Source organism: Amphiura filiformis, chromosome 19 (genome assembly GCF_039555335.1).
Source record: "Amphiura filiformis chromosome 19, Afil_fr2py, whole genome shotgun sequence".
Classification (NCBI taxonomy): Eukaryota; Metazoa; Echinodermata; class Ophiuroidea; order Amphilepidida; family Amphiuridae; genus Amphiura; species Amphiura filiformis.
In genome coordinates this window covers 2,593,241-2,619,893 of record NC_092646.1, presented here as the reverse complement: position 1 = coordinate 2,619,893, position 26,653 = coordinate 2,593,241, and positions in this window count along the sequence as shown.

Sequence of the window (26,653 nt, the reverse complement as noted above, 5' to 3'; positions counted from 1 at the left end):
ACCATGCGGATGCATCATTGTTAATCGGTGATGAGCAACAGTGAAACATGATTGAATCCCGCTTTAAATGTATATACTAGAATTGTTATTCAAGCATTTTAGTGTATTTGAAGAAGTAGTTTGGAACATATTTTTGTTAGTTCCTACAACTTACATTAATATTAAAGCCATAATGTACAATCTTTTAAAATGAATTGGCTAATTTTTTTCAAACCTGATATTTCGGCATATTTGTAATGCTAATTGGATTTAGCCAATTTCATTGGACTAGTAGGAAAACAGAGCAATTTCATATTAGTCTTAATTAAGACATTAAAACCACCCACAGAACAACACAGTTAAGATAGTAAGTGTAAAACAACAAAAAGCCCACTCTCTAACATATTCAGGGTAGAAATGTCAAAAGTCCAATGTATACTCCACTTAGCGACCACGATTTAGTAGGCATGAAGTAATTGAACTGAAATTTTACGACTTCCATGAAGGAAATTCCTTTCATGGAGAGTTGGATTTGGTTCAACTTTTGGGGGTATGCCAGCGAAGTTTCTATATGAAAGCACAGAGCGGGCAACAATTCTTCACGATACTCGGCGATATTTTGATGAAGTATACATGAATGCCTTCGCGAAGCTGCAAATTAATTTTTTTTTCACAGCTTATCGCGAAGTGGAGTATACATCGGATTTAAGAAGGTACAAAATAATTTCAAGGCTGTGCATGAAGTCAGTTTTTTGCATACAAGCAATTAATTTTTGGGAAAAGGTCCACATTTTGGAAATTATATACCCCATAAAAACATCCTGGCTATAAGGGCATGCATCCATCTGTGATTTAAGGGTACTTGCCCATCAATTTCATTCAGGGGCGTGTTTGAAAAACGGCACAGCGCATTAATAAAAAGAATAAAAAATACTAAAATTTTCACCGGGGTTCGAACCACTGCCAATTGCACTATGAATGCTAAAGATGCCTACTGTGCCACGGTCACTGTGGTTAACATTCGGCGATTTTAAAAGATATACATATCAACACGTTTCTAGTGTATTGAAAATCAGATTTTGGTAGGAATACGGTCATAGAAAGACATATGACTCTACTTGTCTGTTTGTTTTTCATTTAATACAAATTAATTTGGATGATTAATTTAGTAATAATAAAATGAAAACGCTGGGTCATTCACGACGTCATTTGTAATTCATGTCAAAACCTGGGGAGGACCACACACATCCGTGTTGCATGTATACGTGCGCAATTGATACTCGATACCGCCCTTATGTCACTTGCGGGAAGATATACTATAGGCCTACCCTAATAGCTTACAATAGATACCCCACCGTAAATAGCTCTCTAATGTAATGTAATGTAATGTAATGTAATGTAATGTTTTCATTTTCGAACTGATACACCTTGTGAGTATAGGATTTGTGTGCGGCGTGTTGGACTAGCAACATGTTGGGAAGTAGTGTGTCAGACTATGGTCACATCTTTGTAACCAGGTATGGTATTTGTTGCAAGGATTTCAGCAGTATAATACAATAAGTTGATGATGATAAATTAACAACTACTTTGTTTCAAACTTGTCTCCTTTAGCCTGGTTTGACCAGATTGTGTCAAAATAATACTTGTAAGCATCCGTGTGAGAGAAAATGCAGATTTAGGGTGGTTTTGAAAAGGAAAACCGTCAGCATATGCACAAAATAACTGAGATCTGGTCTAATTATGGAGGTTAGTTCTGCTGAGAAGGAACTTTTTGGTACTTGCACACCTTATTCCTTTGTATATCTTGTTAAGGGTAAATACAGGCAGCTTAATATCAAATGGCTACATCCCTAAGTCTAGCCTCCATAGTTAGACCAGGTCTTACTTATTTTGTGCATACAGACATTGGGATTTATTTTAAATCCTTTAAATTTCAAGTGTAACCCCTGTTCAATGACCCAGATTCCACATTATCTAGATTTTTTTTATTCAAGGCAGTATTTTTTTGCCATAATGATTGTTTTGGACTGAAACAAAACAAACACACAATTTGCATGCACACAACTACCATATTTGTACATGTCCATTGCATGTAAAGCACCGTCAGCTATTCAATTTTGAAAAAGAAAATTAAAAGTAAAGTTAAAATTGTAGTTTTTTATAAATACTGTAATATTGTACAGATGGAATCAAATAAATCAAATAAAAGTGATTGAGTTTAATGACTTTACATCAGTTATTTTTAGGGTTTTGTGAAAGAGAAACATTTTGCTTGGACCTTGGAATATCCTTCGGGGTTGTGCCCATCAGAATATTTCTCGGTTCCAAAAGCAAAATTTTAGATTTTTCACAATACCTGCAAAACCAATGATGCACAGTATAACGTCTAACATAGTTATAACGTCTAATTAATGAAATATTGTTAAATCGTGCATTGAACATTGCTGTATTTATTGAATAGAATGCTCATTGTTCGGGTTAATAAACATGTATCACCTGTTGGGAGTGAAATGGTATAAAACAAGTACAAAATAATGCATATGTACTGAGATGTTGATGTGTCTGATGCAGGAACCCTGAAGGTGAGCGTGCATTGAACCCATCACCATCTCCGTACGAGTGCATTTGTACCATTTCTCAAATATTGGGACCATTGCACTGAATGAGATGCACAGAAATAAGTTCTGCTTCGAATGCATATCTCATATTTGGCATACAATCAACTGTTTTGGAATAATGGTAATTCATTAAGGGTAAAATATTACTCTTTGGTAGATGTTTGACTTTTAGCCTCCATAACTATAGATACGGCTACTATAATAAGAAGTTCATTACCGTATTCATTCCAATAAGCGCCAACAAAGTCATTTTGGATGGACGCTTATTTTTTACCTTGTTTACCTAATTTTTTATAATAATTAAGGGGCGTTTATTAAAGACAAATTTTCGTATTATTATAAAAGGGTCCGGAGACGTTCTAGTAGCTTTTCTGATGCAGAAAATGTATTGCAAGTTTATACAGGACTTGTAGTCCTGCAGCTATTTCACTGTATCAACATCTATCTGTCACTTCAACATTAATGGTACCCTTTAGCAAATTGAAAATACCCATAGTGGGCGCTTATTGGGGCATGGGCGCTTATTGGAATGAATACGGTACATGAAATCATGTTTCTCCACACATTTCCTGCTGCACATAATAGTACCATACCAAATAGGAAACAAAGCTTCAAATTGGATAACATAACCATATTTGTATGTAAATGTTTCAAATGCTAACTATGTTTACTCTTGATTTATGTAATAAAAATATTTATGTAAACTTGCCATAATATCCTATTGTGATTCTTATGTGTCGCCTCCAATTTGGAATAATATGCATTAAATGTGGATAAATATCCCATCTTCAGTGTTTGAAAAATTACAAAAATAATGCAGATTTCTAGGCCCAGTTGGCATAATTATTTAAATTTATGCATGATTGTTATATTTCTGCTCATTTTTAATTGAAATTTTATGCTGATTTTTAATAATTTGCATGCCTACATCATTCATACAGATTTCTATCACCATAATTATGCAAATTTATTCATGATTATGCCGATTCTGCTCATTTTAACGGTTAGTTTAATTGAAATTTTAGGCCAATTTTGAATAATTTTCTATCCCCACAATTATGTAAATTTATGCACAAATAATCCAAAAAAATGCTTATTTTCTGCTCATTTTAATGCTTATCTGTAATTGAAATTTTGGGCCAATTTTGTATATCATTCATATACAGGTTTCTAGGCCCATAATTATGTAAATTTATGCATAATTCATGATTGTCAATTTCGGCTCATTTTAATAGTTAATCTTATTGGAATTTAAGGCTGATTTTTATTCATTTGTATGCATACATCATTCATATACAGATTTTTATCCCCATAATTATGTAAATTTATGCACAATTCTGTAAATTTATGCTTGATTATGATAATTTCTGCTCATTTTAATGGTTAATTTAATTGAAATTTTTAGGCTGATTTGGCATAATTTTGTATGCGTACACCATTCCTATAGATTTCTAGACCCATAATTATTACGTTAATTTATGCAAATTTATGCATGATTATGGCAATATCTGCTCATTTTAAATTTAAATCTAAGTGAAATTTTAGGCTGATTTTTATTCATTTGTATGGGTCATCATACAGATTTCTAGACCCATAATTATGTAAATTTCTGCACAATTATGCAAATTTATGCATGATTATGATAATTGCTGCTCATTTTAATGGGTAATTTAATTGCAATTTTAGGCTGATTTGGAATAGTTTTGTATGCGTACACCATTCCTATAGATTTCTAGGCCCATAATTATGTTAATTTATGCGCACTTCTACAAATTTATGCATGATTATGTCAATATCTGCTCATTTTAAATTTTAATCTAATTGAAATTTTAGGCTGATTTTTATTCATTTGTATGCGTACATCATTCATATGCAGATTTCTATCCCCATACTTATGTTAAGTTATGAACAATTATGCAAATTTATGCATGATTATGATAATTTCTGCTCATTTTAATGGTTAGTTTAATTGAAATTTTAGGCTGATTTGGAATAATTTTGTATGCGTACACCATTCCTATAGATTTCTAGACCCATAATTATAAATTTTAATCTAATTGAAATTTTGGGCTGATTTTTATTCATTTGTATGGGTACATCATTAAATTTAATTGAAATTTTAGGCTGATTTGGAATAATTTTCTCTGCGTACACCATTCATATAGATTTCTAGACCCATAATTATGTTAATTTATGCACACTTATGCAAATTTATGCATGATTATGGCAATATCTGCTCATTATAAATTTGAATCTTATTGAAATTTTAGGCTGATTTTTATTCATTTGTATGGGTCATACAGATTTCTAGACCCATAATTATGTAAATTTCTGCACAATTATGCAAATTTATGCATGATTATGATAATTGCTGCTCATTTTAATGGGTAATTTAATTGCAATTTTAGGCTGATTTGGAATAATTTTGTATGCGTACACCATTCCTATAGATTTCTAGGCCCATAATTATGTTAATTTATGCACACTTATACAAATTTATGCATGATTATGCCAATATCTGCTCATTTTAAATTTTAATCTTATTGAAATTTTAGGCTGATTTTATTAATTTGTATGCGTACATCATTCAGATTTTCTATCCCCGTAATTATGTACATTTCTGCACAATTACACAAATTTATGCATGATTATCATAATTTCTGCTCATTTTAATGGTTAATTTAATTGAAATTTTAGGCTGATTTCGAATAATTTTGTATGCATATGCCTACACCATTCTTATAGATTTCTAGACCAATAATTATATTAATTTATACACACTTATGCAAATTTCTGCATGCTTATGCCAATATCTGCTCATTTTAAATTTTAATCTAATTGAAATTTTAGGCTGATTTTTATTCATTTGTATGGGTATATCATTCATATACAGATTTCTATCCCCATAATTATGTTAATTTCTGCACAATTATGCAAATGTATGCATGATTATAATTTCTGCTCATTTTAATGGTTAATTTAATTGAAATTTTAGGCTGATGTGGAATAATTTTGTATGCGTACACCATTCCTATAAATTTCTAAACCTATAATTATGTTAATTTATGCACACTTATGCAAATTTATGCATGCTTATGCCAATATCTGCTCATTTTAAATTTTAATCTAATTGAAATTTTAGGCTGATTTTTATTCATTTGTATGCGTACATCATTCATATACAGATTTCTATCCCTATACTTATGTTAAGTTATGAACAATTATGCAAATTTATGCATGATTATGATAATTTCTGCTCATTTTAATGGTTAATTTAATTGAAATTTTAGGCTGATGTGGAATAATTTTGTATGCATACACCATTCCTATAGATTTCTAGACCTATAATTATGTTAATTTATGCACACTTATGCAAATTTATGCATGATTATGCCAATATCTGCTCATTTTAATTTTAATCTAATTGAAATTTTATGATTTTTATTCATTTGTATGGGTACATCACTTATATAGAGATTTCTGTCCCCATAATTATGTAAATTTCTGCACAATTATGCAACTTTATGCATGATTATGATAATTTCTGCTCATTTCAATGGTTAATTTAATTGAAATTTTAGGCTGATTTTGAATCATTTTGTTTGCGTACACCATTCCTATAGATTTCTAGACCCATAATTATGATGATTTCTGCTCATTTTAATGGTTAATTTAATTGAAATTTTAGGCTGATTTGGAACATTTTTGTATGCGTACACCATTCCTATAATTTTCTAGACCCATAATTATGTTAATTTATGCACAAATTATGCATGATTATGATAATTTCTGCTCATTTTAATGGTTAATTTAATTGAAATTTTAGGCTGATTTTGAATAATTTTGTTTGCGTACACCATTCCTATAGATTTCTAGACCCATAATTATGATAATTTCTGCTCATTTTAATGGTTAATTTAATTGAAATTTTAGGCTGATGTGGAATAATTTTGTATGCATACACCATTCCTATAGATTTCTAGACCTATAATTATGTTAATTTATGCACACTTATGCAAATTTATGCATGATTATGCCAATATCTGCTCATTTTAATTTTAATCTAATTGAAATTTTATGATTTTTATTCATTTGTATGGGTACATCACTTATATAGAGATTTCTATCCCCATAATTATGTAAATTTCTGCACAATTATGCAACTTTATGCATGATTATGATAATTTCTGCTCATTTCAATGGTTAATTTAATTGAAATTTTAGGCTGATTTTGAATAATTTTGTTTGCGTACACCATTCCTATAGATTTCTAGACCCATAATTATGATGATTTCTGCTCATTTTAATGGTTAATTTAATTGAAATTTTAGGCTGATTTGGAAAATTCTTGTATGCGTAGGTACACCATTCCTATAATTTTCTAGACCCATAATTATGTTAATTTATGCACAAATTATGCATGATTATGATAATTTCTGCTCATTTTAATGGTTAATTTAATTGAAATTTTAGGCTGATTTTGAATAATTTTGTTTGCGTACACCATTCCTATAGATTTCTAGACCCATAATTATGATAATTTCTGCTCATTTTAATGGTTAATTTAATTGAAATTTTAGGCTGATTTGGAAAAATTATGTATGCATACACCATTCCTATAATTTTCTAGACCCATAATTATATTAATTTATGCACACTTATTCAAATTTTTGCATAATTATGCCAATATCTGCTCATTTTAAATTTAAATCTAAGTGAAATTTTAGGCTGATTTTTATTCATTTGTATGGGTCATCATACAGATTTCTAGACCCATAATTATGTAAATTTCTGCACAATTATGCAAATTTATGCATGATTATGATAATTGCTGCTCATTTTAATGGGTAATTTAATTGCAATTTTAGGCTGATTTGGAATAGTTTTGTATGCGTACACCATTCCTATAGATTTCTAGGCCCATAATTATGTTAATTTATGCGCACTTCTACAAATTTATGCATGATTATGTCAATATCTGCTCATTTTAAATTTTAATCTAATTGAAATTTTAGGCTGATTTTTATTCATTTGTATGCGTACATCATTCATATGCAGATTTCTATCCCCATACTTATGTTAAGTTATGAACAATTATGCAAATTTATGCATGATTATGATAATTTCTGCTCATTTTAATGGTTAGTTTAATTGAAATTTTAGGCTGATTTGGAATAATTTTGTATGCGTACACCATTCCTATAGATTTCTAGACCCATAATTATGTTAATTTATGCACACTTATGCAAATTTATGCATGATTATGCCAATATCTGCTCATTTTAAATTTTAATCTAATTGAAATTTTGGGCTGATTTTTATTCATTTGTATGGGTACATCATTAAATTTAAATTTAATTGAAATTTTAGGCTGATTTGGAATAATTTTCTCTGCGTACACCATTCATATAGATTTCTAGACCCATAATTATGTAAATTTCTGCACAATTATGCAAATTTATGCATGATTATGATAATTTCTGCTCATTTTAATGGGTAATTTAATTGCAATTTTAGTCTGATTTGGAATAATTTTCTATGCGTACACCATTCCTATAGATTTCTAGGCCCATAATTATGTTAATTTATGCACATTTATGCAAATTTATGCATGATTATGCCAATATCTGCTCATTTTAAATTTGAATCTTATTGAAATTTTAGGCTGATTTTTATTCATTTGTATGGGTCATCATACAGATTTCTAGACCCATAATTATGTAAATTTCTGCACAATTATGCAAATTTATGCATGATTATGATAATTGCTGCTCATTTTAATGGGTAATTTAATTGCAATTTTAGGCTGATTTGGAATAATTTTGTATGCGTACACCATTCCTATAGATTTCTAGGCCCATAATTATGTTAATTTATGCACACTTATACAAATTTATGCATGAATATGCCAATATCTGCTCATTTTAAATTTTAATCTTATTGAAATTTTAGGCTGATTTTTATTAATTTGTATGCGTACATCATTCAGATTTTCTATCCCCGTAATTATGTACATTTCTGCACAATTACACAAATTTATGCATGATTATCATAATTTCTGCTCATTTTAATGGTTAATTTAATTGAAATTTTAGGCTGATTTCGAATAATTTTGTATGCATATGCCTACACCATTCTTATAGATTTCTAGACCAATAATTATATTAATTTATACACACTTATGCAAATTTCTGCATGCTTATGCCAATATCTGCTCATTTTAAATTTTAATCTAATTGAAATTTTAGGCTGATTTTTATTCATTTGTATGGGTATATCATTCATATACAGATTTCTATCCCCATAATTATGTTAATTTCTGCACAATTATGCAAATTTATGCATGCTTATGCCAATATCTGCTCATTTTAAATTTTAATCTAATTGAAATTTTAGGCTGATTTTTATTCATTTGTATGCGTACATCATTCATATACAGATTTCTATCCCCATACTTATGTTAAGTTATGAACAATTATGCAAATTTATGCATGATTATGATAATTTCTGCTCATTTTAATGGTTAATTTAATTGAAATTTTAGGCTGATGTGGAATAATTTTGTATGCATACACCATTCCTATAGATTTCTAGACCTATAATTATGTTAATTTATGCACACTTATGCAAATTTATGCATGATTATGCCAATATCTGCTCATTTTAATTTTAATCTAATTGAAATTTTGTGATTTTTATTCATTTGTATGGGTACATCACTTATATAGAGATTTCTATCCCCATAATTATGTAAATTTCTGCACAATTATGCAACTTTATGCATGATTATGATAATTTCTGCTCATTTCAATGGTTAATTTAATTGAAATTTTAGGCTGATTTTGAATAATTTTGTTTGCGTACACCATTCCTATAGATTTCTAGACCCATAATTATGATGATTTCTGCTCATTTTAATGGTTAATTTAATTGAAATTTTAGGCTGATTTGGAAAATTCTTGTATGCGTAGGTACACCATTCCTATAATTTTCTAGACCCATAATTATGTTAATTTATGCACAAATTATGCATGATTATGATAATTTCTGCTCATTTTAATGGTTAATTTAATTGAAATTTTAGGCTGATTTTGAATAATTTTGTTTGCGTACACCATTCCTATAGATTTCTAGACCCATAATTATGATAATTTCTGCTCATTTTAATGGTTAATTTAATTGAAATTTTAGGCTGATTTGGAAAAATTATGTATGCATACACCATTCCTATAATTTTCTAGACCCATAATTATATTAATTTATGCACACTTATTCAAATTTTTGCATAATTATGCCAATATCTGCTCATTTTAAATTTAAATCTAAGTGAAATTTTAGGCTGATTTTTATTCATTTGTATGGGTCATCATACAGATTTCTAGACCCATAATTATGTAAATTTCTGCACAATTATGCAAATTTATGCATGATTATGATAATTGCTGCTCATTTTAATGGGTAATTTAATTGCAATTTTAGGCTGATTTGGAATAGTTTTGTATGCGTACACCATTCCTATAGATTTCTAGGCCCATAATTATGTTAATTTATGCGCACTTCTACAAATTTATGCATGATTATGTCAATATCTGCTCATTTTAAATTTTAATCTAATTGAAATTTTAGGCTGATTTTTATTCATTTGTATGCGTACATCATTCATATGCAGATTTCTATCCCCATACTTATGTTAAGTTATGAACAATTATGCAAATTTATGCATGATTATGATAATTTCTGCTCATTTTAATGGTTAGTTTAATTGAAATTTTAGGCTGATTTGGAATAATTTTGTATGCGTACACCATTCCTATAGATTTCTAGACCCATAATTATGTTAATTTATGCACACTTATGCAAATTTATGCATGATTATGCCAATATCTGCTCATTTTAAATTTTAATCTAATTGAAATTTTGGGCTGATTTTTATTCATTTGTATGGGTACATCATTAAATTTAAATTTAATTGAAATTTTAGGCTGATTTGGAATAATTTTCTCTGCGTACACCATTCCTATAGATTTCTAGACCCATAATTATGATAATTTCTGCTCATTTTAATGGTTAATTTAATTGAAATTTTAGGCTGATGTGGAATAATTTTGTATGCATACACCATTCCTATAGATTTCTAGACCTATAATTATGTTAATTTATGCACACTTATGCAAATTTATGCATGATTATGCCAATATCTGCTCATTTTAATTTTAATCTAATTGAAATTTTATGATTTTTATTCATTTGTATGGGTACATCACTTATATAGAGATTTCTATCCCCATAATTATGTTAAGTTATGAACAATTATGCAAATTTATGCATGATTATAATTTCTGCTCATTTTAATGGTTAATTTAATTGAAATTTTAGGCTGATGTGGAATAATTTTGTATGCGTACACCATTCCTATAAATTTCTAAACCTATAATTATGTTAATTTATGCACACTTATGCAAATTTATGCATGCTTATGCCAATATCTGCTCATTTTAAATTTTAATCTAATTGAAATTTTAGGCTGATTTTTATTCATTTGTATGCGTACATCATTCATATACAGATTTATATCCCCATACTTATGTTAAGTTATGAACAATTATGCAAATTTATGCATGATTATGATAATTTCTGCTCATTTTAATGGTTAATTTAATTGAAATTTTAGGCTGATGTGGAATAATTTTGTATGCATACACCATTCCTATAGATTTCTAGACCTATAATTATGTTAATTTATGCACACTTATGCAAATTTATGCATGATTATGCCAATATCTGCTCATTTTAATTTTAATCTAATTGAAATTTTATGATTTTTATTCATTTGTATGGGTACATCACTTATATAGAGATTTCTATCCCCATAATTATGTAAATTTCTGCACAATTATGCAACTTTATGCATGATTATGATAATTTCTGCTCATTTCAATGGTTAATTTAATTGAAATTTTAGGCTGATTTTGAATAATTTTGTTTGCGTACACCATTCCTATAGATTTCTAGACCCATAATTATATTAATTTATACACACTTATGCAAATGTATGCATGCTTATGCCAATATCTGCTCATTTTTAATTTTAATCTAATTGAAATTTTAGGCTGATTTTTATTCATTTGTATGGGTACATCATTCATATATACAGATTTCTATGTAAATTTCTGCACAATTATGCAAATTTATGCATGATTATGATAATTTCTGCTCATTTTAATGGTTAATTTAATTGAAATTTTAGGCTGATTTTTATTCATTTGTATGGGTACATCATTCATATACAGATTTCTATCCCCATAATTATGTAAATTTCTGCACAATTATAAATTTAATGACTTTACATCAGTTATTTTTTAGGGTTTTGTGAAAAATAGAAACATTTTGCTTGGACCTTGGAATATCCTTCGGGCTCTGCTCCTCAGGATTATTCTCGGTTCCAAAACCAAATTTTTCACAATACCCGCAAAACAAATGATGGGCACAGTCATTAACGTCTGACATCGTTAACGTCTAATTAATGAAATATTGCCAAATCATGCATTGAACATTGATGTATTTTGTAAAATAAAATGCTCATTGTTCATTGAACATTTATAGGCTAATAATGGAAGAAAAGGCACGCCAAGAAAAGATGGCGCGTGAGCACCACAAATTAGAAACAGAAGAAAAGGAAAAGGTAGCAAAATTGGAACTTGAAAAACAAAAATTGGATATGGAAGAAAAGGAAAAACTAGCTAAGATTCAAATGGAAGCACATTTGAAAGAAAAAGAAATTGAGTTTGAACAAGAGAAGTTAGCAAAACTAGGTGACAAATACTCATCAAGTTTCTCCTCAAAGTCAAAGTCAGGGTTTGATGTTGACAAAGTATGTAAAGCTTGTGCCTAAATTCAAAGAGAAAGAAGTTGACGAGTACTTTCAACATTTTGAAAAAGTAGCTACAAATTTGAAATGGCCTAAAGAGCATTGGACCCTACTTTTGCAAAGTAGTTTTGTGGGGAAGGCCAGGGAGACTTACTCAGCTCTACCAATAGAGAAGTGTAATAATTATGAAGAAGGGTCAGTCCATATGAAATCAAGGAGGCCCCCCACCTGACCCCCTCAGATTTGTTTTATATTTTAGTCATATGTTGTACCTGTTAAAATATTAAAAACCTGGAAATCTGAGGTATGTAGCTCTTACGGATTTTCTGTGGCAGCCATTTAAAGTTGGAGTAGGGTGGTCTAAAATTGGACTCAAAAGTTGCCCTTTAAATAAATTTCATCTTTGGGAGTCTGTGACTTCTTTACAAAAAGAGAGAGAGGTCTGAAACCTTGCATACACACTAACTGCATGCCCAATTTGTCAAAAAGTAAAAAAACAAAAAATTTCTGTAATTGCGCGTTGTGTCACGGGGTCATTAAATATGCAAGAAAAAATGTAATGTTTTGTAAACTGGCAAGTTTAGCCCCCCTAAATTCACATTTTTTGTCAAATTAATTATTTGTTGTTGTCACTGATGCTAAATATAGGATAAATACAATACATATCCAAAAAATTGAGCTCACAATTCATTTACATTTCGAACAGCGCCCTCACAAAGATGAAATTTATTGCAAATTCAACATTTTCAGGGGGCCTAAAGTCGATGTGGTCCACCTTCAAAATTTATAAAACATCACTTTTATATGACTACTAGTCTTAAATTACAACTTACGTAAGTCCCAGTAATTGTTGTTTTATAAATTTTGAAGGTGGACCACCCATTGCCTATTTATCCTATATTTAGCATCAGTGACAATAAAAAATATCTAATCTGACAAAAAATGTGAATTTAGGGAGACTAAACTTGTCAGTTTATAAAACATTACATTTTTTCTTGCATATTTAATGACCCTGTGACGCAAAGCGCAATAATTTTTTTAATTTTTTTTTTTACTTTTTGACAAATTGGGCATGCAATTAGTGTGTATACGAGATTTCAGACCTCTCTCTCTTTTTATTAGGAAGGTACAGGCTCCCAAAGATGAAATTTATTCAAAGGGCAACTCTTGTTAGATTCCCCTACTTCAACTTTAATTGGCTGCCACAGAAAATCTGTATATTAAAAATAAAATGGAAATAATAGTAAATAGGGCCAATAACTACGCATCTAATCTTTTTTTTTCAATATTGTGGCCAATTTGACTGTTAAGCCTTCAAAATTCGGCACATTTGCAGTACATGCAATCATAAGAAAATGGTCAACTTTGGGCTTGTCGTTTTATCATGTTTATATGAAGTCAACCTAGGCAATTACTGGGACTTACCTAAGTTGTAATTTAAGACTAGTAGTCATATAAAAGTGATGTTTTATAAATTTTGAAGGTGGACCACATCGACTTTGGGCCCCCTGAAAATGTTGAATTTGCAATAAATGTCATCTTCGTGAGGGCGCTGTTCGAAATGTAAATGAATTGTGAGCTCAATTTTTTGGATATGTATTGTATTTATCATATATTTAGCATCAGTGACAACAAAAAGTAATTAATTTGACAAAAAATGTGAATTTAGGGGGGGCTAAACTTGCCAGTTTACAAAACATTACATTTTTTCTTGCATATTTAATGACCCCGTGACACAACGCGCAATTATAGAATTTTTTTTTATTTTTTACTTTTTTGACCCCTCGCCCCTGCAGTTAGTGTGTATACAAGGTTTCAGACCTCTCTTTGTAAAGAAGTCACAGACTCCCAAAGATGAAATTTATTTGAATGGCAACTTTTGACTCCAAATTTAGACCCCCCTACTCCAACTTTAAATGGCTGCCACAGAAAATTCTTAAGAGCTACAGACCTCAAATTTTCAGGTTTTTAATATTTTGACAGGTACAATATATGACTAAAATATCAAGCAAATCTGAGGGGGTCAGGTGGGGAGCCTCCTTGATTTCATATGGACTGACCCAGAAGTCAAACAGGCAGTCCTTAAGGCCTATGAACTGGTGCCTGAAGCATACAGACAAAAGTTCAGAGATTCAAGAAAGCAAGCAGATCAAACCCATGTAGAATTTGCTAGAGTAAAAGAACAAATGTTTGACAGGTGGCTTGGGTCAAAAGAAGTCAAAGATGATTTCGGCCAACTTAAGCAATTGGTTCTTATAGAAGAGTTCAAGAAATGTGTCCACGTTGACATTAAAACCCATTTGGATGAAAGCGCTAGCAAAATTAAGACGCTAAACGAAGCGGCGACAATGGCGGACGACTTTGGTTTAACTCACAAATTGAATGCGAGTAGATTTAGTCATAACAGGAGTTATTCAAACAGGTTCAACCCTAGAGCGAATCAGGGTGGTACACAAGAAGTGAAACCGCAGTCTAATTCACAGCATAGTGCTGGTGGTAGAGGGACCCCAGGGAGTTCAGGTAACAAAGCAAAATTTGGGACTGAATTTAAATCCAAAGTAACTTGGTATATCACCCCAAAAATAAGCGCAGCAGAAACATGTTATTTGACGCTTTTAATTGAATCATCGTTATGAATGCTTCAAAAAACAAAAAACAGAATTGAAATCGGATAATGCAAAGTGATGTAACGTCAACTTGAAGATACCCGGAAATCGGGTGAAAACCTGCCACAAATTGCTATAAATGGCAAAATGGTAATTTTTGGGATTTGTAATGCTTATTCGGACACTTACTTGAAAAGGTAGCATTGATTTAAGTATCACAGATTAATTGCATATCTTTCCGGACTTCGTTAAAGAAAACAAGATTAAAAATCTCTCCTCGAATAAATGTAATAAATCCACCAAATATACAATTTTAGCCATTTTGACCAATCTGCAGACAAATAAAAGCTTAAAAAATGACTAAGTCCAGCTAATTAATATGCAAAAATAATGCCAACAGAGAATCGTACATGATATGAGGATGCGGTTTTTTTTGCACACATAAGTACCCAAAGTTCTTTCATTTGGTAACAAAAAATACACAAAAAGTCATTAATTATGCAAATTAGCTAATTACATCTAATTATATATTTATGCCATTCTTATGTTAATTAGGCATATGTAATTTTACTTTTTCAATGTTTTATTTATGTTTTATTCATACAGCATGATTTTGTCAAATATGAACCTGCTGTGATGTTGAATAAAGAAACTGCAGTTAATTGCCTAAGTGCACCGAGTTTTCAATTGGTATAGGGAAGTGTTTCACTCATTGTCCAAGGAAAAAAATACATGATAACAAACACTGGTATTTCAGACCGGTGGTACTAGGTCCTCTATTTCGAGAGACCTATATTTATTGATTTATGGACGATCTAAAAAAATTCATAAAACAGGTCTTAACTCTTAAACTAGGCAGTGTTTAATTTTGGCGGAGTTGATAGTGATTTAGGAAATGTTTCACCTACCATATATTAAAAAGACAAATTATTGTGATCAATGAAACATAACGAGGAAATCGTTTTTTGACATGTATGTTTTCAAAAATTGGCCAACTTTGATCCGCGCGCTTTTTGATTCACTGTTATGTATGCGTGCACTGTATGACAGAATTATTGTGCAGCCACTGTGTAAGAGACCAGGGCATACGATAACCCAGTGTTATTTCTTAAAAGGCAGACAAGACGCACAAAAACAGCAGCAAACTGCTAGTATTACTGTAGGATGTGCAGTGTCACTTGGGTCAAAGAAACAAGTCAGTCAAATCAAGAAACAAGAATTCCCACAAAAGGGAGGTGAGACAGACAAGGTGTGTGAAGAATTTGAACCATTTGTGTTAGAGGGAGTAGTATCACTTGGTGAGAATGGTAGTCCAAAGCCCATCAAGATTGTGCGAGATACGTGTTGTGCACGGTCTATGATTCTGGAAGGAACTTTGCCCTTTAATGAGGATAGTTCAGCAGGTAATGCTTTGATCCAGGGTATTGGGATGGAAATAATTAGTGTACCTCTCCACAAAATTAACTTGACATCTGACTTGGTTTCTGGTCCTGTAACCATAGGAGTTAGACATGAATTGCCAGTCAAGGGAGTGTCCATGTTGCTAGGAAATGATTTGGCAGGGGGGAAGGTTCTGACCCAATAGTTACAGATAAGCCCTGTTTACAGGATGATAATAGTGAGGAAGAGGAGATATTTCCTGCATGTGCAGTGACACGGGCAATGAGTAAGAGAGCCTTATTAGAAACAATTGAGGACAACCAAATTGATGACTTAGGCTACAATTTGGAAGACACATTTGTGTCAAAGTTGAATGAGAAAGAAGATCAACTTCCTTCTCCTGGGGATAAAAAATACCCCTCAAAATGACACAGCCTCTGAGCATGAACAAATTGGGGAAACATTGAGAGACCCATTAAGTCATGACAAGCTAATTCTGGAGCAACAAAATGACCCAGAACTCAAAGAGATCAATCAAAGGGCATTGACCCTAGAAGAAGCAGAACAAAATTCTGTCTGTTTTTACAAACAAGATGATGTGCTAATGAGAAAATGGCGCCCCCCGGATGTACCTGCCGATGAAGAGTGGAAGGTAGTGCACCAAATTGTGGTACCAAAAGTCTACCACACTGAAGTTATTAAACATAGCACATGATAGTCCCATGGCAGGGCATTTGGGTGTTAAGAAAACTCATGAAAGAATTCTGAGACATTTCTGGTGGCCCACTCTCAGAAAAGATGTTTCTGAATATTGCAAAACATGTCACATATGCCAAGTAGTAGGGAAGACAAATCAGAAAATACCTCCTGCTCCATTAAAGCCAATTCCAGCCTTTGATGAACCATTTAGTAGGGTTATTATTGATTGTGTAGGCCCCCTACCAAAGACTAAGTCAGGTAATCAATACCTTCTGACAATTATGTGCGCGTCAACACGCTTTCCTGAAGCCATACCCTTGAGAAATATTAAAGCAGTGACCATAGTGAAAGCTTTAACCAAGTTCTTCACATTTGTGGGGCTCCCCAAGTCCATACAGTCAGATCAAGGATCAAACTTTACTTCTGGAGTATTTCAACAGGTCATGTATCAATTAGGTATAGAGCAGTATACCTCAAGTGCTTACCATCCAGAATCACAAGGTGCACTAGAAAGGTTCCACCAAACTTTGAAAAACATGATCAGAACATACTGTTTGGAATTTCAGAGGGACTGGGATGAGGGAGTACACTTGTTATTGTTTGCTGCTAGGGAAGCTGTTCAGGAAACTTTAGGATTTAGTCCTTTTGAGTTAGTGTTTGGACACACAGTGCGCGGGCCCTTAAAGTTGTTGAAAGAAAAGTGGCTCAATGAGAAATCAGATATCAATTTGTTGGATTATGTCTCCAATTTTAAGCATAGACTTAACAGAGTAACTGATATCGCCAAAGAAAACTTGAAACAGGGTCAAGCCAAAATGAAACAGTGGTATGATAAACATGCCAAAGAGAGAGTGTTCAAACCAGGTGACAAAGTTCTAGTACTGTTTCCAATTCCAGGACACCCATTGCAAGCCAGATATCAGTGGCGTAACTTTGGGTAAGGGTGCCCGGGGGCGAAAGAAGATCAGGTGCCCCTGGCCAAAGGTGTACATGGTGCAGAGCAAATCAATTTGGTATTGAAAGCCATATAGGCTACCCAATTTTACAAATGGTATTAAGATCAACTTTATTTAATGTTTTTAAGAACTTGCCATGTTAACAAAGAAATGTTTCAGTTCAGCTTCTCCAGAAGATTCTTTAGAAGATTCGTCACAATTATGTTGAAATGCGCGCGAAGCGCGCGAAAATTTTGACTTTTACAACTTGCAGGAAGCGCATATGTAATTTCCCACGCTACGCCAAGGAATTTTAGTGTAGAGGGGGCACCCAAATGCAGCGTGATTCTATATACACATGGTGTTGGGCGGGTGTAAAGGTTTCCACTTCTTTCATAAGCCATGCAAACCAAGTAAAATTATTATATTGTCGCAAGGGTATCCAGGTCAGGGTGCCCATTAGCCCGGGTGCCCGGGGGCGCGGCGGCGCCCCAGAGCGCATAGGAGTTACGCCACTGCCAGATATCATGGCCCATGTGAGGTAGAGTCAAAAATGGGTGAAGTAGATTATATTATCAAGACTCCTGGTAGACGCAAGAGCAGGCAGTTATGCCACATAAATATGCTCAAAGAGTATGTTGAAAGAAGTGACAGTGGCATTCCAAAACCTGTGTGTACAGTAAAACATGCTGATAATGTAGACAAACATGCCGATGTAGACAAAATCGCCAATGTAGACAAGAGTAAAGATGACCATTCTGATGTCACATTTGACCAGGATAAAGAGCTAGAGCACAAAGAGTATAATGTAAAATTGAACAATTCTGATGTGCTCACTAATTTGGACTCAAAGTAAGGTCATCTTTCTCAAGATCAACAAAGTCAAATTGCAAATTTGATTCACATATTTGACAATATATTTCCTGATACGCCAAGTAGAACAAATGCTGCATTTCATGATGTAGATGTTGGTGATACAAAACCAATCAAGCAGCATCCTTATAGAGTCAATCCATTGAAAATGGAACATCTCAAAAATGAGATCAATTATATGCTAGACAATGATATCATAGAACAAGCCCCCAATTTTGTTACGAGTCGTACTCAAGGCCAAAATCACCTTTTACCCGAACTCACACGAATGCACAACACAAATACACTGTTTGATTAAGCTAACATAATCTAAGTCTTTAAGGGGTACTACACCCATTGATTTTTTTTGCATTTTTTGCATTTTGTGAAGAAATTACAAAAAAAAATTGGACAAAGTGGTATGCAAAATGAAGGGGCAAATCTTCTCGTTTTATTGGTGGTATCGGTATCAATGTAGCTTACATGCTTTTACAGATAGAAGCCAAAAGGAGGTACATCACTGATGATTTAAATTCACTTCATTTTGGAAAGCTTACTATCAACGGATTTCGTTAAAATTTTGGATATGTGTTGCTAACACATTAGGGAAATAAAGTTGATATGTAAAATGGGAATAAGTGGTTCCTGATTTCTTTTATGACTTCATGAACTTGGTGCTCCACAACTATCAAAAAAGGAACTGGTTAAAATGCTTCTATTTTCAATGTTGAGCTATATTTTGCATTTTTAACTTGCGACATTATTGCACTGAAACTTAATTAAGCCATAGGTAACAGGTTACAACAACCATACTACAGCAATGATGAAAAAATTGTATTTCTTGTCACCTATACAACCATATTGGGTAGTTTTCCGTAAGCTTAAGTTTTGTGATTTTGGTAACTATTTTATATTTATTTGTGAAATCCGTCTCAACTAGGCATTCTAAATTGTACTCACCATTTACATCCCAAGGTATATTAGTATATCCACCATGCACTTCTCGATATATATCCAGTTAAAGACAGAATATCAAAATTATGCCTCATATGATATCACAGACTCTCACATGTGTATTCAAAATTGATGCTTAAATTTGACCTGAACCAATTGACCTATAACCTGACATACGGTGACCTAATAGCCTTTTCTTCTCCTAACAACTAATGACTATGCATCCATTGTATAAGTGTTTATTTAATTTATTCAGTGTTATATCATGGTAGGTATTTTGCATGCACCACTATAGATTTTCTATAGAGAGTATAACAAAGGATTTAATGTATTCTATTCATGTACCCTACTTGAACATTTTCAAAAGAATAAATTATGGTTTGTTATGAAACACAGATCTGAGTTACTAGGTTACAGTAAACAAAAAAATATATAGGGCTAAAATGACTTACTAAAATTGTTGAAATTCACTTTATATGTAGATATATTTTATAAGTTCAGGACATGAGGTGATAAACATATATATGTACTTAATAAATTTGCAAGAAAAAAAAGAAGAGGGGTACTGATGAAAATCGGGGTATTATATCGCCTTAATTGAAAACAAAGTATGCTTGGTACATATAACAACAATTACAATAAAATCACACAATGACAGTTTTATTCTATTGGTACTTAACCAGCGGTCTTCTTGTTGGTGATTCTAGAGTTCTTGCAATGTTCTGGGCGACTGATGTAATATATCCTTATTCACTTGTCCTGCGAAAATCAGCGAAGTCCATAGTACACTTGCATTTATAAATCCTGGCGTATAAAATCCTCATGCGAAAATGATGCTGCTTTCTTCTATTGCTTATCTTCTTGTGCTGCTCTCTCCGCAATATATCTCTTTGCGCTGCTTTCTCCAAAAATGGTGTTTCTTTCACCAATCACTCTTTTCCAGGGAACAGGTTTCTTTAACACAGCTCCGCTGTTTTTTGACAGATGCGTGGCCTTCACAAACCCAGCAAACTCCAGTAATTTGGCAGAAGAACTTTTAATCCTTTGATGAGGAAGAGCACTTTTGTGTGCTCGCTGTCTTCTTCGTTGCTGTATTAAAATTAGCTCAATTATTGGCTATATAAACTGGTTAAAATGTACTTCTTTTTTGAAGCACGAAGACCATCACACACATGTGGAGTATCTCAATCTCCCATGGCATTCTGTAAAGTCCCAACAAAAGCCTCCAGCTTTTTATATCAGTACTCATGCAAAAAAAACATCATCTATTAATAAACCATTACTTCAATCACATTTTCACAACATTGCTGCAATCTTGGGATTTCCCAAGATTAATTATACACATTCACCTTTCACATTACATCACTTCCTGAGGGGAAATCCCATTACATCATTTTCAGGGGGTTTCCAAGTATTCCAAATTAGATATGATTCAACTTGTTTTGCTCAATTTGAGAGGGGAATTCCCCAAAATGTCATCACTCATGTAACTTTGTAAACAAAGATAAATCATCAAATTACATTACTCAGGGCACATCACACTATTACAAACAACTCAATGGAGTTGGATGAGCTTCCAATGTTTGGACAATCTTGAGCTTCCATATTTTACTGAAATATGCTTATTTTTGTATTTTACATGTAAACTTTATTATATTTACATAATCCAACTTGAAATGACTGAAATTTTATTACTGTCAGCAGCGCATATAGAGTGGACAAAATAATTAAGGTACCAGCTATGTTCACCCCTGTATCCTAAACAAAGATAAATATGTCAAAATTGAAACAAGTATTCAGTACCTGCTTTAACTTTAAAGTTGGACTTTGATGTTCTAATCAGCATGGTGATAGTTCTCTTGTTCAAGAACGCTTTGTGTACAAACTAATACTATAGGGAATGCAATGGAGCAAATCTGCAATTTTTGAATTTGCATCTTCCTTGGGTTTGGATCATTGTGTCTACAGATTTTTAACGAATGACATCTTAAATCCGAGATAAAAGATGCAGCTATCCCAGCAAACACAAAAACATTTTAAAAACGTTTTAAATAAGTTATATTTTGGCTTTTGGTTTAGGTAAAAACGTTTTAATAACATTAAAATGTCGGGTTATATAAAGGTCAGGATAACGTTTTAAAACGTTTTGTATGAAAACACACCACAACAATATTTTTAAATGTTTTCAAAAATGTTATTGTAAACTATTTTTGCAAACATTTTTGCCAAATATTGTGTCAATACTTAAATAACATTATGTTAAAATATTTGAACCCAGCAAACACAGTTTTTTCAAAACATTTTAATAACATTGAAAATGTCGGGTTATATAAAGGTCGTGAAAACGTTTTTAAAACGTTATTGAAAATATTTTGGGCAAACATTTTTCGCAAAATATTTTTTCAACTCCCAAAATAACATTCTGTTTAGAATGTTTTGTATCAAGTTTTCAAGAATGTTTTTGGAATGTTATTAACACGTTTTTATACCCTTTATATAACCCGACATTTAAACGTTTTCTGTAAAACATTTTTGTTTGCTGAGCAGTAGATTATCAGAAGATGTTTTTTAAGGTTATGAAAACGTTTTATACTCTTAATATACCCTTTATATAACCCGACATTTAAACGTTTTCTGACAACCTTTTATAACCTTTTGCAAATGATGTCGAAAACGTTTTGTGTTTGCTGGGATTGGCTACTGGTTCTAATTATGACATATCTGTCTTTACTTAGGATATACAGGGGCAAAAATAACTGGTATCATAATTGTTTTGTGGACTGTAAATGTTTCTATTTATTTGTGCAACTCCTACTGGACAAAAACTTAACTTTTGCTATAGTTATATTCAGGGGCGTAGCCAGCTTTCTTGGTCAGGGGGGGGCAAAATAAAATTTTTTGGGCAGAGACGAAAAAATTGCAGTTGCATCATACAATACATAGAGACTGTATGTCTTCTAGCTTCCCGAAAAGGGCCTTATTGGGATGATGTGCGCGCGTAGCGCAAAAAAATGGTATTTTACACTATTTTCGCCCATTATCCGGCTAAAAAGGGCTTTATTGTTACAATGTGCGCGCGTAGCCGGGAAAATTTTGTATTTTACACTATTTTGGCCCTGAATTTTGCTAGAAAAGGGCTCCTTGCCCTTTTCTTTTCCTTTGCCCTCCTGATTTTCTCTTTCATTTTTTTGTCAGAGGGGCACTTTTTTTTTTTTTTTTTTTTTGTCAGGGGCACTCTGCCCCCTGCCCCCTGCTAGCTACGCTACTGATTATATTATTGAATTTGTATTTTATTTATTTTGTAAGAGTTTAGTTATAGAGAGGAAAATATTTACTTATTGGATGGTCAGTTAGTAATAATGATTCATACACTCCTAGATAGTGAGAACCAATTAGAACAAATGTTACTAAATTATTAGCTGTGCATCAATTTATGCCATCTGAAGTGACTATTCTCCATTTTTGCGGCACTGAATCCTTATTTCACTTTTACTTTGTCTACAACAAATGGAAAAAAATATTAAAACAAATGTTCTCACAAGCTAGTAAGATAAGACTCCGTGGAAAAGATTTTAATGCCATGTATGAAGACAAAAATAACATCCGTCCAAAAACTCAGCTGTCCAGTGAATGTAGTGTAAGATTGCTGTGATTTGTGATTACCAAAATTATAAATATTTATAGACTGTAATAAAAATAGAGTGTCTTAATGTGTTTTATATAATATAATGTAATGTAATGTAATGTAATATGCTCAAACCCACATCATGGATTACAAGTGACATGTGGAAATCATAGGCATTTAAGGGCTCTGGTATGAACGTTTCGACAGGGTTTTTTTTGTGGGACAAGAGAGCACATCAGACATATTGAATTGCATTCTGAATACAAGGAATGTCCTGATATCTTTTTTTTTTAATTCGCGATTGGCCTAATACAAATTTTATGACAAATTATTAAAATTTAATATTTTTTAAATTTTTGATATTTGACAGTCCTCGAAGTAAACTTTCAAAATCTAATGATATGTACTTAAAGTGTATGTAGCTGGAATGAAAAGCCGAAGATCAATTGACCATTTTGACCTTTCATATTGAATATATACATTTTCCCCCAAAAGACCTTTTTGTGTGTGTGTTTTTGAGGAAAAAATCCATATCTTCAATACGAAAGGTCAAAATTTTCAATTGATCGTCGGCTTTTCATCCCAGCTGCATATACGTTAAGTACATATCATTAGATTTATAAAGATTACTTTGAGGACTGTTAAATATCAAAAATATCATTTTTTTTTTTAATCATTTGCCATAAAATGTGTATTATATCGCGAATTTAAAAAAAAACGGCGGAAGAAGAAGGGGCGGCAATAAAATTTGAAAAGTATAAAAAAAAAAAAAAATTAAACTGTACTATATACATCAAAATGTGTTGCTTTTGGGACGCTAGCGCTTATAATCCTATAATAGCTTTGGGTGCTTCAAATCATTTGATCACTGAAATATTGAAATTAACTGAACTTTCAGGCCCAAGTATACGTCCGTCCTAAGTAAAATCACTATCCACTGCTAGTGCCAAATTGTATATTTTTCATTCTCTTTTAATTCTGATATTTTGTATAGAAAACCAGAGGAAATACAAAAAAGGGCAAAGAAAGAAACAAAATAAAATATAATCCTATAATATACAACTTGTTTTGAGTGATAATGCAGCTCTCTGGATATTTTCTGCTACAGGGTGAGTAAAAAAAAACTGCAATAGAGCAAAGAATCGATATTTATGTAAGAACCAAGTCCAACTTTCCCAATATTGAAAGATTTTATAAATGCCACACTCAATGGCGACTTTCGGTGAAAATATGAAGTGAATCGCGACCACCGTTTAATTTTTATGGGTCCTTTTGCTGCGATACCCAATTTCGTTATTTGTCCACGAGATACCATGTATTTTGAATAAGAGCACATAGTGCACGGTAAAGACACCAGATATGAAACTGACTTGGTTGATTTTTGCGTTATTTTAATTTCTTTTTTTCTGTTCAAACAAACTTTCTAACATTACTTTAAGTCCTTCATACCTCACTCGACTTCAACTCTCGTTTTTTAATCCCAATATGTCCAACTTTTGTAATTCACTCCACTTCAATTTGCGCGCATTTCATTTTGACATTTGAAAAATCCGCCTACAAATTTGTTTGTTTTTGATAGAGAATAAACATCTTTAAAGTAAAGGTAAAATGAAAATAACAGCAAATAATGTTTCTTTTCCTTAAACAAGACCAAGGGCAATAACACTTTGGGTGCTCCATTTTATTTCAATGCCAATAAGGTTAAGAAAATGGCAGTTGTTCCAAGTCTACCTTACACAGAGTGGGCTGACATTGAAATTTTAGATGTCTCTTGGACAAACATTAAAATTGGGTAGCGCTATAGAATGTGTCATAAAAACAAAACGGCAAATGCTAATTCCTTAATTTTTTCACACACGGTCACTGATAAATATACCATATATAAAATGTTTTAAAACATAAAAGTTTCAACTCGGTTCTTAAATAAAAATGGAGTCTTTTCTCTATTGCCCTTTTTTGACTCACCGTGTAGTAGTTCGATATTCCCGTGACTTCATAGTAAGGTGTGACAAATAATGGATTTTAAATCCATTATTTATATATAACTTATAAAGTTATCGGCATCCCTTATCAAAATCTCAGAAACTCCGGCGAATCTTTGAGCTTCTTTGAAACAACTTCTAATATTAAAGTTTCAAACGAAATACGCACGAGTGTGACCAGATCAAAGGTCATTTTATTATCTGTATGTCGGGCATCATGACAGCATCATATACATTGGTCAATAAATTCTACAAAGCAATGTTTGTTTCTTGGTCAAATAGTAAATACCACTGAATATGAATAATGAAGCGTATTCTTGCGTGTGTAAGGGAGCCAGGGGATGCCGCTATCATTACATTATAGTATACTGACTTGAGTCCTGCTATCTCTCACAAATTATACTATTACTGGGGCTATACGGCTTTGAAAGATTGAAATTCCAACCCAAAAATAATTTTCAAGATTTAACTTAAAAGTTTTGGACGTTCTCTCTTCTTAATTACATTATGTTCTGTTTAATTATACAACTGACATAATTTGGATGTGGTGTGCATGCCGTGAACTTCCATCATAATAGTTTGTTAGGTCTATATGTATTATAATATGTGATTGAGCTCTTAAAATATAACACTTTTTTCGGAAGTTGTTTATATTAAGCTCCAGTCTATCATACTACTTCTTTTAGCCAAATTTATTATTACTTTCAATCAATTAATCAATTCCTGAAACTTCTATTTTTAATAATCTCGCTAATCTGCACCCTATAGTGCATCAGAAGTGCACCCCCGTAAAGAATAACACAAACACAGCCACCCAATAAAGTTACCTCGTCACAAAGTAATTGAATCCCGATAGGGACATATTGATCATCTGCACCTTGAAGTCAGGTGGTGGGCGCCGCGCATTCTCTAAATTCAGTAAATTTTCATCGTCAACCGTGTAATTGAATGGGATTATTTTGAAATTTTAAGGCGCTTGAAATATCACAAACAAATAGGCCTATGTTAATAAATAATATAAATATAAGCTAAAACCGTTGGGGTTCTATGATGAACCCCACAAAACCAGCAAACCTGCCACAAAACCGGGCACAAAACTAACCGAGTTTATGGAAAATGCCATACGGCCGAGTTGTTTTGCCGGCGCTCTCCGAC